Genomic DNA, 18145 nt, shown 5'->3' with positions numbered 1-18145 from the left:
TGATGCTGAGGAAATCTTGATGTGTTTTATTAAAGAAAACACAAAGGCCTGACACCCAGCCTCTGCTAAGAGAGCTTCTGTCCCTCACACTGCTCTTTAAAGGGTAGTGGGATATGGGGTGCGTGATGGCAACTAAAGGACAACAGTACAACACCACTGGACAGGGCTGCAAGGAGGCCACATGGTTCCAGTGCCAGGAGCACAATGTGTCGTCTCATAGGCCCCAGCGGCAGAGACAACAGCCATAGATAAGGAGACAAAGACCTCTGCTCTGTCAGGGCCTTCCAGCCCTGTCAGTGCCCTTGGACATCTCCCCACAGGTTGTTCTATGCCAGAACCATTTTCCCTGAAGCCTGGAGACTTTCAACCTGCTTCCCCACCATAGCATCTCCCTACCTATACTTGTGCTCACTGCCTCTCACTTGAAACACAAGCCATGGGCTGATCCAGACTCCCTCTGAGTCACCACAGCACTGCCCTTGGAGTGGCATTTCTTTCTCTTCATCACCATGCTGGACCTCCAAAACAGAAGACTGTGGCGGTTTTCCTTTCTCATGTTCTTTCCCCCTACCCAAAATGGGCCATCATCTTTGAAAGCAGATTTCCAGCTCTCAGGAGCTCCTACAAGAGTGCCCTGAGCCTGCGCTTCACCAGGCCTAGGAAGCACAGGTCTCTTAGCCTCCAGACACATGACCCCTAGCCCTGTCTTGGCACACCTGCTCTGAACCCTCTCCATTCCTCCTTGTTTCTTCAGAAAAGCAGTCCCACACTGAGAATCCCTCTTCCAGTTAGGGCCACACCAATGTTTTGATTGTGTATAACCCCTATAACTTGAACAGTTCTGTATGCACACTAGGCAGGGTGATCCTCAGTGTGTGTCCAGCACAGCAGTAAAAGAATGAATGCTTTCTAAAACTCCAGATTGGGTCTTGGAGAGTTACTTTGACTGGCTTTTTCAGTATCACCCTCGCCTGCTGCCAGCTGCTGCCCACTTAGGCTCCTGGCACAAACATGGCCCCTGCATCAACACCACCACTCGTGCCACCTTTGCTGCCTTGCCCCTGACCTCTCCCTCAACTCCTCGTCTCTGCTGGGCCCCACGTTCCACACCCAAATGCATCCCTTTGGTGTCACCACCCTCTCCTCTGCCCAGTGGGATGGCAGAGCCAGGGCAGGACATGGTAGAGTTAGGCCCTGTAGCGCCCATTCAGAACGCTTGTGGCAAAGTGGGAGCTGAGACTGGGCTCTGTGCTATGGAGGAGGCCCCATGCAGAAAAGATGAGGTTAAACAGCAACTTTGCAGCCGGGGTCTCCATCATGGTTTGTCACGGAAGGTTTCTGGCCACGAAGCGGCAAGGGATGGGTCAGCCACAACTTCTCTGGGCACACTGTTCTAGTGACCACCACCCTCAAAGGAAAGAATTTCTTCCTTATAACTAATTTAAAAGTACCCTCCTTTAGTTTTAAAACATTACCCCCTTGAGGTACTGGAAGTACCTTTAGGTCCCCTTTGGGTACTGGAAGTCTGCTATAGGGTCTCTCCAGGCTGAAAATCACAGAATCACAGAATCACAGAATTTCTAGGTTGGAAGAGACCTCAAGATCATCGAGTCCAACCTCTGACCTAACGCTAACAGTCCCCACTAAACCATATCCCTAAGCTCTACATCTAAACGTCTTTTAAAGACTTCCAGGGATGGTGACTCCACCACCTCCCTGGGCAGCCTGTTCCAATGCCTCACAACCCTTTCGGTAAAGAAGTTCTTCCTAAGATCCAGCCTAAAACTCCCTGGCACAACTTAAGCCCATTCCCCCTCGTCCTGTCACCAGGCACGTGGGAGAACAGGCCAACCCCCACCTCACTACAGCCTCCTTTAAGGTATCTGTAGAGAGCAATAAGGTCGCCCCTGAGCCTCCTTTTCTCCAGGCTGAACAAGCCCAGCTCCCTCAGCCGCTCCTTGTAGGACTTGTTCTCCAGGCCCCTCACCAGCTTCGTCGCCCTTCTCTGCACCCGCTCAAGCACCTCGATGTCCTTCTTGTAGCGAGGGGCCCAAAACTGAACACAGTACTCGAGGTGCGGCGTCACCAGAGCCGAGTCCAGGGGGACGATCACCTCCTTAGCCCTGCTGGCCACACTGTTTCTTATGCAAGCCAGGATGCTGTTGGCCTTTTTTGGCCACCTGAGCAACTGCTGGCTCATATTCAGCCGACTATCCACCATCACTCCCAGGTCCTTCTCTGCCAGGCAGCTCTCCAACCACTCATCTCCCAGCCTGTAGCTCTGCTTGGGGTTATTGCGCCCCAGGTGCAGGACCCGGCACTTGGCCTTGTTGAACTTCATGCAGTTGACCTCAGCCCATCGGTGCAGCCTATCCAGATCCTCCTGCAGAGCTTTCCTACCCTTGAGCAGATTGACACACGCACCTAACTTGGTGTCATCTGCAAACTTACTGAGGGTGCACTCAATGCCCTCATCCAGATCATCAATGAAGATATTAAAGAGGACCGGCCCCAGCACCGAGCCATGGGGAACACCACTAGTGACCGGCCTCCAACTGGACTTGACTCCATTTACCACGACTCTTTGGGCTCGGCTATCCAGCCAGTTTCTAACCCAACGAAGCGTGCGCCAGTCCAAGCCAAGAGCAGCCAGTTTCTTGAGGAGAATGCTGTGGGAGACGGTGTCAAAAGCCTTGCTGAAGTCAAGGTAGACCACATCCACAGCCTTTCCCTCATCCACCCAAAAAAGATCCAGCCTTCCATCCACAGCCTTTCCCTCATCCACCCAAAAAAGATCCAGCTTTCTCAGCCTGTGTTCATTGAAAAGGTGCCATGGCCTTTCTATCATCCTTTTGGCGTCTTCTAGAATTGTTCTAATACTTCTATGTCCTTTTTGAGCTTGGGGCCCCAGAGCTGAATGCAGAACTCCAGGTGGGGTCTCATAAGAGCAGAGTTCGGGGGGAGAATCACCTCCCTCAACCTGCTAGACAAACTTCCTTCAATGCAGAATACTGGCTTTCTGGGCTGCAAACTCAAATTGCCAGCACAGGTTGAGTTTCTCATCCACCAACACCCTGGGTCCTTCTCCATTAATTAACTACTCATTAATGATCTCCACTGAGACACTGAGCTGCTGATCGCAGCTCTCCGAGTGTGACCATCGAACCAAATCTTTACTAGCCAAGTGGTCCATCCATCACATCCATGTCTCTCCAAGTGAGAGATAAGGATGTGATGTGGGACACTGTCAAATGCTTTGCACAAGACAAGGTATATGAGGTGAGTTGCTCTTCCACTGTCCAGCAGTAACACCATCATAGAAGGCCACCAGATTTGTCAGGCAAAATCTGCCCTAAGTGAATCTATCACCAACAGCCACCAGCTGGCTGTCACCAGCGATCCAGAAAGGCAGGCTTGCAACACATAGCAGTGAACCTGTACAAGGGTGGTGACAGAAATCTCATGGGAAAACTGGGAGTCATTTCAGGAGTCCTGCAAAAAGAAATCACAGAATCATAGAATTGACTGGGTTGGAAGAGACCTTCAAGATTATGTCGTTCCATTGCCCCTGCCATATGCAGGTGTGGGATGTGTAATCTTATAGAAAACGTAGACTTAATTAGAAATGATAATTGCTAATAGACTTAATTAGCAAGGATAAATTGTGGGAAATGTAGAAAAAGTAGGTTTAATTAGAAATGTGGATGACTCTTGAGTATCCAGGAAGGGAGTTCTGGAAGACAAGAGAAATGTGGAGGATGAGAGTCACCATGGAACCTAAGGCATACATAAATAACAAGAGAAGATAAGTGCAAAGACTGTTACAAATCCCAGGAAAGAGGAAAGTAACAAAGCGTTGACCAAAACCTTGCACGGGAAAGGAGTTTGCGATAAGGTGCCTAGTAGCCTGAGAAATACAAGGATCAAAGGACTGTAAAGGGGGACCAGAGGGCTTTTTGGAAGGAAAACCTCTGGAAGGAAAGTGTATAAAAGGAGCATAGCCAAACTGCAATGACGACTCTTACTTGATCCCAACAAGAGTCCATGCATTTAGTCGCCACAGGCAGGGATGCCACCCACTGTAACAGGTTGCTCAGGGCCTCATCTAGCCTGGTGTTGAACACCTCCAGGGATGGGGCATCCACAGCCTCTCTGGGCAACCTGTTCCAGAGCCTCACCACCCTCTGAATGAAGAATCTCCTCCGAACATCTAACCTAAATCTCCATTCCACTAGCTTAAGGTCATTCCCCCTTATCCTATCACTATCTGTCCATGCTATTAGTCTCTTGCCATCTTTCATATGAACTCTTTATACGTACTGAAAAGCTGTAATTAGGTCTTCCCCAAGCCTTCTCCTCATCTGGCTGAACATCCCCAGCTCTCTCATCCTTTCTTCGTAAGAGAGGTGCTCCAGCCCTCTCAACATCCTCGTGGCACACCCCTGGACCCTCTCTAACAGGTCCACATCCTTCTTGTGATAGGGGCCCCACACCCGGATGCAGCACTCCATGTGGGGCCTCATAAGGGCAGCATATAGGGGACAATCACAGAATCACAGAATCACAGAATTTCTAGGTTGGAAGAGACTTCTAGATCATTGAGTCTAACCTCTGACCTAACACTAACTAGTCCTCCACTAAACCATATCACTAAGCTCTACATCTAAACGTCTTTTAAAGACCTCCAGGGATGGTGACTCCACCACTTCCCTGGGCAGTCCATTCCAATGCCTAACAACCCAATGCCTAATCACCTCCCTCGACCCAGAGGCCATTCCTCTGCTGATGCATTGTAGGACATACTTGGCCTTCCGGGCTGCAGGTGCACACTGCTGGCTCGTATTGAGCGTTACGTCCACCAGAACCTCCAGGTTCTTCTCCAAACGGCTGCTCTCAGTGAGTTCTTCACTCAGTCTGTCCTCAAGAGTGGTTGCCGTGACCTAGGTGCAGCAACTTGCACTTGGACTTCTTGAAAAATCATTAGGTTCTTGCGGGGACACTTTACAAGCTTGTTCAGGTCCCTTTCTTCTGTCATATCAACTGCACCGCTCAGCTTAGTGTCACCTGCAGACCTGCTGAGGGTGCACTTGATCCCGGAGTCTTTCATTTATAAGGATATTAAGGGTTGGTCCAAAGGTTTGGTCCAAAATGGACTCCTGAGGGATGCCACTAGGCCTCCACCCTGGTCATACAGCCAGTGACAGCAACTCTCAGGCTGAGGCCATGCAGCTACTTTACAGATCAGGATGTTATGTGGAACCACGTCAAAGACCTTACGGAAGTCCAGATAGATGATGTATGTTAATCTACCCTTGATGGTGAATTGCCTCAATTGACTCAGATTTACCCTTTCCCTACGTAGTGGTAAAGGAGATCCCTCCTAGGCCCTGTCTGGGTCTCCTGCCTAATGATGGGACAAACAATGGTGGTTCCCATGCCTAGGTCAGCTTCTGAGAGAAGAAATGTCAGTGCTGGACAGAAATGTCCCTGCTGAATGGGCAGAGACAATGTCAGTGATGACTTCTGTCTCTTTCCCAGGCGGTTTCTGGGAAGCTGCAGGAATGTCTGAAGGGAATTCAGGGTAGAGAGGGGAGGGTGGTGAAAGTGATGCCTTGCGCTGGGATTGTGCTGAGTGGGGCCAGGCTCCTGGGAGGGAGGGAGCAAGCCGGCAGCACTGCAGAGGGAGAGAAACAGAGGGAAGTAGAAGGCAGCCTGGAGTAGGTGCACAAAGGAGATCAGAGAGAGGCAGAAACCTTCAGAGACCATGACAAAGTAAGTCTCTGTGTGTAGGGCAATAGAGCTGTGTTTCCTGGAGGGATCTCCTCAATGGAGCACATGCCACAGTGTGTGGAACCTGCAGGAAGGACTGTCACAGCTTCGTTGGTGCAGAGGAGGAGGATGTGCTCCAGGACAGGGCTTGTGTGCTTCAGGGTGTCGTGGTTCTGCTCGAGTGGGCAGCCGAGCTCCACCACAGCCGCTCTCTCACTCCCCCTCCTCAAAGAGGAAGGGGGAGAAAATATGTGAAAAGGGCTCAAGGATTGAGATAAGGACAAGAAAATCACGCAATAATTATTGTAACGGGCAAAACAGACTCAGCATAAGAAGATAATAAGATTTATTGCTCATTACTAACAAGCTAGAGAAGTGAGAAACAAAGGAAAGAAACCAAAAGCACTTTCCCCCCCCGTCCACCTCCTCCCCCCGAGCGGCGCAGGGGAACGGGGGAATGGGGGTTATGGTCAGTCTACAGCACTTCTTCTCTACCGCTCCTTCTCGGTCACTCTCGTCCCCTGTGCTGTGGGGTCCCACCCACGGGATACAGTCCTTGATGAACTGATCCGGCATGGGCTTCCCACAGGCAGCAGCTCTTCCAGAACTGCTCCAGATATGGGTCCGTACCACGGGGTCCATCCCTCAGGAGAAAATTGCTCCAACCTGGCTCCCGTATGGGCAGCAGCTCCTGCGTGGTCTCCTCTCCACGAGCTACAGGTCCGGCCTGGAATCTGCTCCGGCAGGGGTCTTCCACAGGCGGCAGCCTCTGTCAGTGCAGGTCCACCTGCTCCACCGTGGTCTCCTCCACGGGCTGCAGCGAGGAACCCTGCTCCACCGTGGTACTCCATGGGCTGCAGGGGGACATCCTGCTTCACCATGGTCCTCACCACAGGCTGCAGGGGACTTCTGCTCCGGTGCCTGGAGCACCTCTCCCCCTCCTTCTACACTGACCTTGGTGCCATTCCTCACTCCCGTCACTCTCCCAGCTGCTGTGTGGCGCAGTGTTTTTTCCCTGTCTTAAATATGCTCTCAACAGGGGTGCAAAACAACATCGCTTATTGGCTCAGCTCTGGAAAACAATGGGGCCGTTCCCAAACATGGGGCAGCTTCTAGATCTTTCTCACAGAAACCACCCCTATGGCCCCCTGCTACCAAAACCTTGCCACGTAAGCCCACTACACAGGGTCAGCGTGCAGGGCCCGAGGGCTCCCTTCTCTTGAGGCTGGCTGCAGGCTGTGCAGCCAGGGGTGCGGGCAGGGGTGCCCAGGGCTGTGGTGCAGAGCAGGGTCCCTGCTGTGCCCCAGGGGCTGTGTGCCAGGGCAGGGCCTCTGCTGCCTGCCAGGCTCAGCACTCAGCCTGGCCAGGGAGCTGCCCAGGGGCTGCAGGGAGAAGCTGCGGGTGGAAGGAGCTCCCCCGGCATGGCAGGGCAGGGTCCTGCTGCTGCCTAGAGTCTGCCGCCTGGGGAAGGCTGCTCACAGCCCCACACCTCCCAGGGCACTGCACAGGGGACTTTTCTATAGGAAGGTCAAGGCACAGGCTGCCTTGAAGGGAAGGCCCTTGAGGAGTCTCTGCCTTCATTTTCCAGCTGCGATGAAGAGTTTTGTGTGGTAATGGCGTGGGGAGACATGTCTAGGAGACTGAGGCTCATAGAGCATTAAACTGACACAGAGGTTGTTGAGGAGCCTCTGAAAATCCCTTCACTCATCTCTGCTTAAGAATGGCACCAACATCAGCTTTGTGCTGTCCTCAGGGCATTTCAAAGCTGCTCATTAGGACCTACAAACAGAACAATGTCCCCAGACCTTTCCCTATCCTAGGAGGTGTCTTCAGGGCACAGCTGAGCACACGGCGTGTGGGATGGGCTGTGTGAGCATGGACAGGGAGAAGAGGTCGGGGCAGAGAAACAGCTCCCAGAAGGGGCAGCTGCAGGCAGCAGAGACAGGAGAAGGGGATGAGAGGAAAGTGCTGAGAGCGAAGGCTGGGAGGGGGAAATTGGCACCTCCCTGCCAGCCCCTGCAGTGCGGGCGCCTTCCCTGGAACATCCCTCAGTCTCCCCTCCCTCACAGCAGAGCCCTCCACCCCAAATCCCCTCCAGCAGGAGAAACCTTTGAGTGCCCAGCTGTGTCTGCCTGTCCTGCCCGTTACCTGGCCAATGTCCCCTCTGGTTCTTGTTTTTCCTGTCCTTGCCACTGGTCTCCCTGTGGAGGGGTCGGGTGAGGATTCACCTGCGGCTCAACAGCCAGTGCTCCAGGTCCTGTCATGCAGATATGCCCTGGAGGAACAACATCCATGTCCCCTCCTAAACTCTGGGGCTCTGGGCACTGCAGTGTGTGGGGCTGACAGGGAGATGACCCTTCCCTCACAGTACCCATTGTCTAGGGCATTTGAGCTGCTTCCTGGGGTTCCTGCTGGTTTGCAGCCTTCCCTCCAGGAGGACAGAGCTCTCCCATAGTATCTCTATGCCATCTAAAGTTCCGTGGAGAAGACACCTTGGTGCTAAAGATGTATATGGCTCTATGTGGGCATTTTCTGTGAGCCCTCTGTGTCCTTGCCTAGGAAAGCAGAGCTGAGTTTGTCCTCAGGTCAAACGAGACAGGGTGAGGAGTTTGTCGATCTGCATTTTGAAACTGGATTCCTCTGCTCTCAGCAGTGCAGGTTCACCTCAGGGGAACACCTGAGAGCAATCGTCCTCCTGCTCAAAGTAGTGCCAGCACAGGGCAGCTACGACCAGGAGTGATGGACAATGTGGCTGTCCTCTCTCTGCTCTGAGGGACAGTCCCTTGGCCTCTCAGCACCTTTCTTTTGGAGTTTAGCAGAACTACCAAGGATTTCTGCCATTTAAAAACTCCTCTGTTGTGGTGGGGCAAAGAGCACGAAAGAAAATATATAAAATTCCTATAGCCCTGCTCTGTAATTGGGTGAATTGGGATGGACAATGCTAAAGAGCTTGTCGGTATCATGAGTGGATTTTGTCTGGGATCACCCCACGTTCATATTTGCTTGTTGATGTAGGGCAGGACGGACTCCTTCCATTCCCACAGCAGTCCCATATTCCCAGTGTCCCCTTCAGCCAGCATTGACCAAAGCTTACAAAAGGGATCTGCCAAAACCCTTCCATAAAGAGGGCAAGGATTTTGGGGGGCTAGATACAAGATGGAGTAGGTTTCTTTTTTTCCCAGAGAAATCTATTGGAAGTACTCATTGCCTTTTTGTCCTTGAACAGGTCCCTGTGCCCAATGGCACCAAATGTCCAATGACAGCAGCTCCATCACCGAGTTCCTGCTGCTGGCATTCACAGACACACGGGAGCTGCAGCTCCTGCACTTTGCACTCTTCCTGGGTATCTACCTGGCTGCCCTCCTGGGCAACGGCCTCATCATCACAGCCGTGGCCTGCGACCACCGCCTCCACACCCCCATGTACTTCTTCCTCCTCAACCTCGCCCTCCTCGACCTGGGTGACATCTCCGCTACCCTCCCCAAAGCTATGGCCAATTTCCTCTGGGACACCAGGGCCATTTCCTATGCAGGATGTGCTGCTCAGGTCTTTCTCTTTTTCTTCTTCATTGGAGCTGAGTTTTATCTCTTCACCGTCATGTCCTATGACCGCTATGTTGCCATCTGCCAGCCCCTGCGCTACGGGACCCTCCTAGGCAGCAGAGCTTGTGCCACCATAGCAGCAGCTGCCTGGGGCAGTGGCTTTCTCAACGCTGTACTGCACACTGCCAATACATTTTCACTGCCTCTCTGCCAGGGCAATGCCCTGGACCAGTTCTTCTGTGAACTTGCTCAGATCCTCAAGCTCCCCTGCTCATATGCCTACCTAAGGGAAGTAGGTCTTCTTGTTCTCACTGGCTGTTTATCTTCTGGATGTTTTGTTTTCATTGCTCTGTCCTATGTGCAGATCTTCAGGGTCGTGCTGAAGATCCCCTTGCTGCAGGGACGGCACAAAGCCTCTTCCACGTGCCTCCCTCACTTGACTGTTATCTCCCTGTTTCTCTGCACAATCATGTTTGCCCACCTGAAGCCCCCCTCCATCTCCTCCCCATTCCTGGACCTGGTGGTGGCAGTTCTATACGCGGTGGTGCCTCCAGCATTGAACCCCCTCATCTACAGCATGAGGAACCAGGAGCTTAAAGAGGCTCTCAGGAAATTGATGATGACGTGTTTCAAAAACGACAATCTGCTCAACCTCTTCTGCATATGACTTGTAACCTGGTTTATTACAGGACTACCAGTCTTCTGTTGCTTTTGTGGTTCTTTTGTTGTTGTATTCCCTCTGTTTCATTTTGCTTAGGTTAGGATTGTTTGTGTGTTTGTTTGAATTTAAATGTTCTTTCAGTGCTGCTAATGTTGCCCAAAAAAATGTCATTACCATCCCACTCCCATTTCAGTACGTACCTTTCTAGAGTAGCCCAGAGGTTACACTGCAGGAGGAATCTTTGTGAATATAAACAAAATAAAGAACCTTATATAGACTTGCTTGTCTGACATCCTTTTTATGAGACCATTTGTGTGTCTGCAGGGCAGTGCCTGTATGTAGAGTCCAAAGAGGCTCCTCACTCTGCCAGGCTGGGCACCTCTGAGCACCCCATGGCCACAGTTGGGGGATGTGGTCAGTGGCAGGGCCCCCACTAGCTGGCTCTGACACCCAGCCTGACCAGCACGGCCCTGCAAAGTGCCCCGGGCACCACAGCCCCCTGGCTCTGCAGAGCAGCACCACCAGCTGGGGCTGTGGGAAGCATGGCCAGGGGCTGCAGCAGTGGCCGGCGAGGCCAGCACAGACGGGCTCACCTGGGAGAGGCTCCCTGGGAGATGGGGTGGCTTAGGAGAAGAGCAGGGCCTGTCCATGTACAGGGGAGACACGGGACCTGAAATCCCTTGCTGCTGCTGCTACCTGGAGGCACATGGTATGCACAGGAACACGAGTGAGCACAAAGGCCATCAGCTATCCCTAGGGGTGCCATGAAAGCCAGTGGCGCAAAGAGTGTCCCGAGGTCCCTTCATTCTGAGAGAAACAGCCACGGGGCATCTGCCTGAATAGCACAGAATAGGCACCTTCAGACACTGTCTAGTTCAAAGTGCAAGAGCTGAATGCAGCTCTGGGGTTTGCTTCATTGAATCTCTGAGGCCCCTGTGTACCCTGTCCTGCCCTGTCTCTGCTGTCCTGCAGGGCAGGGGCCAGGGTGGTGACACCAAAGGGATGCCTTTGGCTGTGGAACATGGGGCCCGGCAGAGACGAGGACTTGAGGAAGAGGGCAGAGCAAGGCAGCAAAGACAGCACGAGCGGTGGTTTTGGTGCACGGCCATGTTTGTGCCAGGAGCCTGAGTGAGCAGCAGCTGGCAGGAGGCAAGGGGAGGCCAGGAAGCACCTCCCCAGGCTGCTCCTGCCAGCAGAGACAAGGCCGCGGCCGAGGGGAGGGGAGGGGGCTGGAAGGGTGGTGGTGAAGTCCCTGCCTCTGTGCAGCCTGGTTGCCCTGCAGGAGATGTACTGGCCGGCAGGCCTTGTGAGGCCACCCAGCACATCACAGAGCACCCCAAGGCAGCAGGGATGGCACTGGAGAGGCAGGTGGTAGAGCCCAGCCAGGGGCTGGCTGGGAGTCCCCTCTGCTGCAGCCGACAGACGGAGCGTGGCAGGAGGCGGACAGGCAGGGATTGTGGCTGCCACACTCATGGTTGCCTTGCCACAGGCTGCTGCAGAGCTCAGGGCATGGCCACCATTACGCCGCCCCTTGCAAGGCTGGGACAAAGGCTACTCAGCCTCCCTAGCAGTCCCAGGTCTAGGGTCAGCCATGGCACCAGGAAATGGAGGTCTGTGAGATGCCGGCATCCCTGCTGCCAGGTCCAACAGAGCCCTAGCACAGGGCGCCTGTGCCCCTCTGGGCCAGCCCCTCTGCCCAGGCCAGAGCAAGAGGTACTCAGTACTTGAGGCGTGGCCTCACCAGAGCAGAGTACAGGGGGACAATCCTTCACCTGGTCCTTCTGGTTACACTACTGCTGAAAATAGCCATAATGCCATTGACCTTCTTGGCCACCTGGGCACACTGCCGGCTCGTGTTCAGGTAACTGTTGACCAACACTCCTAGATCCCTTCCCTCTGCACAGACTGTAGTGCTGCATGGGGTTGTAGCCGAATTGCAGGACCCAGCACTTAGCCATGTTGAACCTCAACCCCTTGTTCCTCTGCCCATCAATCTGACCTGTCCAGGTTGTTCTGCAGGACCTTCCTCTGTTGGATCAACATTGTCCCCTGGCTTGGTGTCATCTGCAAACTTACCAAGGGTGCACTCAATTCCCTTGTCCAAATCATCAATAAAGATATTAAAGAAGATGCTCCCCAACACCAACCTCTGAGGAACACCACTGGTGACTGGTCACCAGCTGGATTTCACTCTGTTCACCACTGCTCTCTGGGCCTGGCCATCCAGCCAGGTTTTAACCCAGAAAAGCGTGTACCTGTCCAAGCCATGGGCCTCCAGCTTCTCCAGGAGAATCCTGTGGGAGACCATGTCAAAGGCCTTGCTGAAGTCTAGGTAGACTAAGTCAATAGCCATCCCCTCATCCACCAGGAGGATCACCCAGTCATAGAAGGAGATGAGGTTGGTCAGGCAGGACTTGACTTTCATGAACCCATGCTGACTGGGCCTGATTCCCATGTTGTTCTGCATATGCTATGATTGCATTCAAGATGACCTGTTCCATCACCTTTAATGGCACCGAGGCTGTAACTCCACAGTTCCTCCTTACACTTCTTATAGATGGGCATCACAATAGCAAGTCTTCAGTCATCCAGGATCTCTCTGGATGACCATGACCACTGATAGATGATGGAAAGTGACCCAGCAATCACATCCGCCAACTCTTTCAGCACCCTAAGTTGCATCCCATCAGGGCCCATAGATTTATAGGTGTCTAGCTTGCCTAAATAACCTCTAACCCAATACTCTTTGAAAGTCTTCCTCCCTCCAGGTTTTCTCTCTTGTTTCCAGGCTTGGTAGTGCATGGGGGTTAGCCTTAGCAGTGAAGACTGAGGCAAAGAAGGCATTCAGTAATTCCGCCTTCTCTGTATCCACCGCCACCAAGGCACCTCCCTCATTTAGCAGCAGTACATCCACATTTTTCTGTCTTCCTATTGCTGCTGATGTATTTGAAAAAGCCCTTCTTGTTGTCCTTGATGTCTCTTGCCAAATTTAATTCTAACCATCTTCGTCACCCTCCTCTGGGCACTCTCCAACAGTTCTACATCCTTTTTGTACTGTGGTGCTCAGAACTGCACACAGTACTAAAGGTGAGGCCGCACCAGTGCAGGGTAGAGTGGGGCAAGCACTTCCCTCGACTGAGTAGCGATGCCATGCTTGATGCATCCCAGGTACAATTGGCCCTCCTGGCTGCCTGGGCACACTGCTGGCTCATATTCAACTTGCTGTCAACCACAACCCCCAGATCCCTCTCTGTGGGGCTGCTCTCCAGCATCTCGTCACCCAGTCTGTACGTATAGCCAGGGTTGTCCTGCCCCAGGTGCAGGACCTGGCACTTGCCTTTGTTAAACTTCATGTGGTTGGTGATTGCTCAGCTCTCCAATCTGTCCAGATCTCTCTGCAAGGCCTTTCCACCCTCAACAGAGTCCACAACTCCTCCAAGTTTGGTGTCGTCAGCAAATTTGCTCAAAACACCTTCTAGTCCTATATCCAAATCATTGATAAAGACATTGAAGAGGACTGGCCCTAAAATGGAGCCTTGGGGGACCCCACTGGTGACCGTCTGCCATTAATGCCATTTATCACAACTCTTTGAGCCCTGCCCATCAGTTGTATGCTGGACATTTTGTCCAGTAGGATCCTATGGGAAACCATGTCAAAAGCCTTGCTGAAGTCCAAAAAGATCACATCAGCTGGTTTCCCTTGATCGACTAGATGGGTGATCTTATCATAAAAGGAAATCAAATTTGTTAAGCAGGACCTACCCCTCGTGAACCCATGTTGGCTGGGACCAATGACAGCATTGCCCTCCAGGTGCACTTCAATAACATCAAGGATAATCTCCATAAGTTTCACAGAATCACAGAATTTCTAGGTTGGAAGAGACCTCAAGATCATCGAGTCCAACCTCTGACCTAACACTAACAGTCCCCACTAAACCATATTCCCGGATGGACCCGGCACTTGGCCTTGTTGAACTTCATACAGTTGACTTCAGCCCATCGGTGCAGCCTATCCAGATCCTCCTGCAGAGCCTTCCTACCCTCGAGCAGATCGACACACGCACCTAGCTTGCTGTCATCTGCAAATTTACTGAGGGTGCACTCAATGCCCTCATCCAGATCATCGATGAAGATATTAAAGAGGACTGGCCCCAGCACCAAGCCCTGGGGAACGCCACTAGTGACCGGCCTCCAGCTGGACTTGACTCCATTCACCACGACTCTTTGGACTCGGCTATCCAGCCAGTTTCTAACCCAACGAAGCGTGCGCCACTCCAAGCCAAGAGCAGCCAGTTTCTTGAGGAGAATGCTGTGGGAAACGGTGTCAAAAGCCTTGCTGAAGTCAAGGTAGACCACATCCACAGCCTTTCCCTCATCCACCCAGCGCGTCACTTTGTCATAAAAGGAGATCAGGTTTGTCAAGCAGGACTTTCCTTTCATAAACCCATGTTGACTGGGCCTGATCGCCTGCTTGCCCTGCAAGTGCTGCGTGATGACTCTCAAGAGAATCTGCTCCATGAGATTCCCTGGCACTGAGGTCAAACTGACAGGCCTGTAGTTTCCCGGGTCTGCCCTCCGGCCCTTCTTGTAGATGGGCATCACATTTGCTAGCTGCCAGTCAACTGGGACCTCCCCCGATAGCTGGGACTGTTGATAAATAATGGTAAGTGGCTTGGCCAGCTCCTCTGCCAGTTTTCTCAGTACCCTTGGGTGGATCCCATCCGGCCACATCGACTTGTGCACATCCAAGTGCCGTACCAGGTCACTAACCAGTTCTTCGTGGATAGTGAGGGCCACATCCTGCTCCCCATCCCCTTCCACCAGCTCAGGGTACTGAGTATCCAGAGAACAACCGGTATTGCCGCTAAAGACTGAGGCAAAGAAGGCATTGAGCACCTCCGCCTTTTCCTCATCTCTTGTAACTAAGTTTCCCCTCGCATCCAGGAAAGGATGGAGATTCTCCTTAGTCCTCCTTTTTGTGTTGATGTATTTAAAAAAACATTTTTTGTTGTCTTTAACGGCAGTAGCCAGATTGAGCTCCAGATGAGCTTTGGCCTTTCTAATTTTGTCCCTGCACAGCCTCTCAATATCCTTATAGTCCTCCCTAGTGGCCTGTCCACTTTTCCAAAGATTATAAACCCTCTTTTTTCTCCTAAGCTCAAGCCACAATTCTCTGTTGAGCCAGGCTGGTCTTCTTCCCCGCCAGCTCGTCTTTGGGCACGTGGGGACAGACCATTCCTGTGCCATTAAGATTTCCTTCTTGAAGAGCGCCCAGCCTTCCTGGACTCCTCTGCCCTTCAGAACCACCTCCCAAGGGACTCTACCAACCAGTGTCCTCAGCAGCACAAAGTCAGCCCTCCGGAAGTCCAATACAGCGGTTTTACTGGTCCCCTTCCTGGCCTCGCCAAGAATAGAGAACTCCACCATTTTGTGGTCACTCTGCCCAAGACCGCTCCCGACAATCACATCCTCCACCAGTCCTTCTCTGTTTGTGAAGAGAAGGTCTAGCGGGGTGCCACCCCTGGTAGGCTCACTAACCAGCTGTGTCAGGAAGCTATCTTCCATGCCCTCCAGAAACCTCCTAGACTGCTTTCTCTGGGCTGTTTACCAGTTTACCAGGCACTGACGTGAGAATGACAGGCCTGTAGTTGCTAGGGTCTTTTTTTTTTTGGCCTTTTTGAAAATTGGTACAAAAAGGGCAAGAAAGTATCAGGGACAGTTGAGCATAAGATGACCTGCACACCCGAGTTCCTGATCCCAAACCCTTGAAGTCCCTTTGATTGCTCGCAGATTATGCATTGCCATTTCTTCTCCTTCCAGATGTAGGACGAGCAATCTGTAATAGTCTGAGGGTTGAACCAAGCTGGGAAGTCTCATAGAATCATAGTATCATAGAATATCCCGAGTTGGAAGGGACCCATAAAGATCATCAAGTCCAACTCCTGGCACTGCACAAGTCTACCCAAAAGTTTAGACCATGTAACTTCTTCTCCATAATTTTACCAGGCACTGACGTGAGACTGACAGGCCTGTAATTGCTACGGTCTTCTTTCTTACCCTTCGTGAAAATTGGGACAACATTTGCCAGCTTCCAGTCTACTGGGACCTCTCCAGATTCCCAAGATCATTAAAAAATAATTGAGAGAGGTCCCGTGATGACATCAGCCAGCTCTTTAAGCACCCTGAGATGGATCCCATCTGGACCCATGGACTTGTATGGATCCAGGTGGAGCAACAAATCCTGCACACTTTCAGGGTTGGTTGGGAGTTTGTCATTCCCACCGTCTTGGTCCACCTGCTCAGGGCACCCAGGGTCCTGAAGCCCATCATCAGCATTGAAGACAGAGGTGAAGAAGGCATTAAACGTCTCTGCTTTGCCTATGTCATTGTCTGTGAGGAGACCTTCCCCGTCAAGCAGCGGACCTATGTTTTCTTTGGTTCTCATTTTTCTATTAAAATATCTAAAAAACCCTTATCTCTCACAGACATGGCCAACGTCAACTCTAGTTGGGCTTTGGCCCCATGAATTTTCTCCCTACAAACACGAACAGTGTCCCTGTATTCCTTCCTCGTCACCTGACCCTCCTTCCAGCAGCCGTACACTTTCTTTTTCTGTCTAAGCTCCAGTAGAAGATCCCTGGTCAGCCAGGCCAGCTTTCTGCCCTGCCTACCTGCCTTCTGATATTTTGGAATCACCTGATCTTGTGCTTTTAGGAGGCAGTGCTTAAAGACTGACCAGCACTGATGGACACCTATACCTTCAAAAGCACCTTCCCAGGGGACCTTGCTGAGTAGTTCCCTGAGCAGCCTCAAGTCTGCTTTCCCCATATCCAGGGCTGAAGTTTTGGTGGCAGTTTTCCTTCTCTCACCATAAATTCTAAACTCAACTACTTCATGGTCACTATGACCGAGACAGCCGCCAATTGCCACGTCTCCCACAAGACCCTCTCTGTTTTCCAGCAACAGATCAAGGAGGGCACCTTTCCTAGTTGGTTCCCTTAGCACCTGAACCAAGAAGTTATCATCTAGGTGCTTTATGAACCTCCTGGACTTACTCGTGTCAGCCGTGTGGTGATCCCAGTTGACATCTCGCAAGTTGAAGTCCCCCATAAGGACAAGGGGAGTTGATCTCGAGGCATCTCTTAGTTCTGCAAAGAATAATTCATTGGTGTTGTCATCTCCTCATGATGTCTCCTTGTCATCTCCTTGTGATGTCCTTAACCCGGGCCCCAGGAAGGCAGCAGACTTCCCTTAGAGGAGGGTACCTTCTACATATTGGACCCTCTGTTTCGTTGATTGTTGAATCACCCACAACTAAAACTCTCCTTTTCTTCCTCCTGTCTGTGGTCACTATAGAGGGGGTTGGCCTTTCCAACCCTAGCAATATATCTGGTGGAGGGGGATTGTAGCCTTCTCCATCCATCGATTGCCTTTTAGCCTCCAGGGCCTTATATCTGTTGTTCAGGTCTACCTGATAGGGTGATATGGGTGAAGGAGGATTTTACCAGCCACCTCGAGCCTGGACTTGTTTCCTTTCATTCATATCCTTCTGCCTTGTGTCTGCTGAGGGATGGATACTTCATTCCCTTTGAGTTGGGAAATTCCTGGTGCCTGTTCTTGTTCCACAGAGGCCAGAGTTAGGCATCAACAGTCTATCTCCCTCTCTGAATCCTAGATGTTCATAAGTTTTATAACCTCTTTTCATAGCTCAGCTACCATGCAGAGCAGGTCTTCCACCTGCTCATATCTTACGCAATTGCTGTCTCTGCAGCTGTCCAACGGTGGTGTAAAGCTTTGGCACTCCCTGCAGCCTGACACCTGGACAGCTGTGTACTTTTTTGGAAGTTCAGTTTGGGTCCCCACCTCCTTTCTGGAAAGTGTGGAGGTGGCCTTCTGCTGTTTGCCCTGAGCGGTCTGTCACAGGAACTCACTGCAGCACCCTGCCTGCATGAACTGCCACACAGACTGCCACAACATGCCCTGACTGGTACCTAATGTCTTGTTTGCCTGCTCTGTGCACAGCATTTCTGGTTGCTCATGCTCCCTAGGGTCTCCCAATTGGCTCCTGAAGGGCTGTCTTCAAACTACAGAGGGGGGCAGTACTGAAGGGAAACCCCTGCACACCGCAGTTCCCCTGCTCCTATGCAGAAGGTGTCTGCCCTGGAGCCAATCA

At 52.0% G+C, this 18145-nt stretch overlaps 2 long non-coding RNA genes across 2 annotated transcripts in view; one reads left to right on the top strand and one right to left on the bottom strand.

The window, feature by feature from the left end:
- The window catches only part of LOC311425694, a 112320-nt gene that overhangs the window by 34145 nt on the left and 60030 nt on the right, over positions 1 to 18145 (top strand). The gene's annotated exons all lie outside the window — the stretch shown is intronic.
- Positions 1 to 18145, bottom strand: part of LOC311425697 — a 124400-nt gene that overhangs the window by 46961 nt on the left and 59294 nt on the right. The gene's annotated exons all lie outside the window — the stretch shown is intronic.

Source organism: Aythya ferina (assembly GCF_964211825.1).
Source record: "Aythya ferina genome assembly, chromosome: 33".
Taxonomy (NCBI): domain Eukaryota; kingdom Metazoa; phylum Chordata; class Aves; order Anseriformes; family Anatidae; genus Aythya; species Aythya ferina.
The sequence above is the reverse complement of the archived record's forward strand: the minus strand, read 5'-3'. Positions and strand labels throughout refer to the sequence as shown.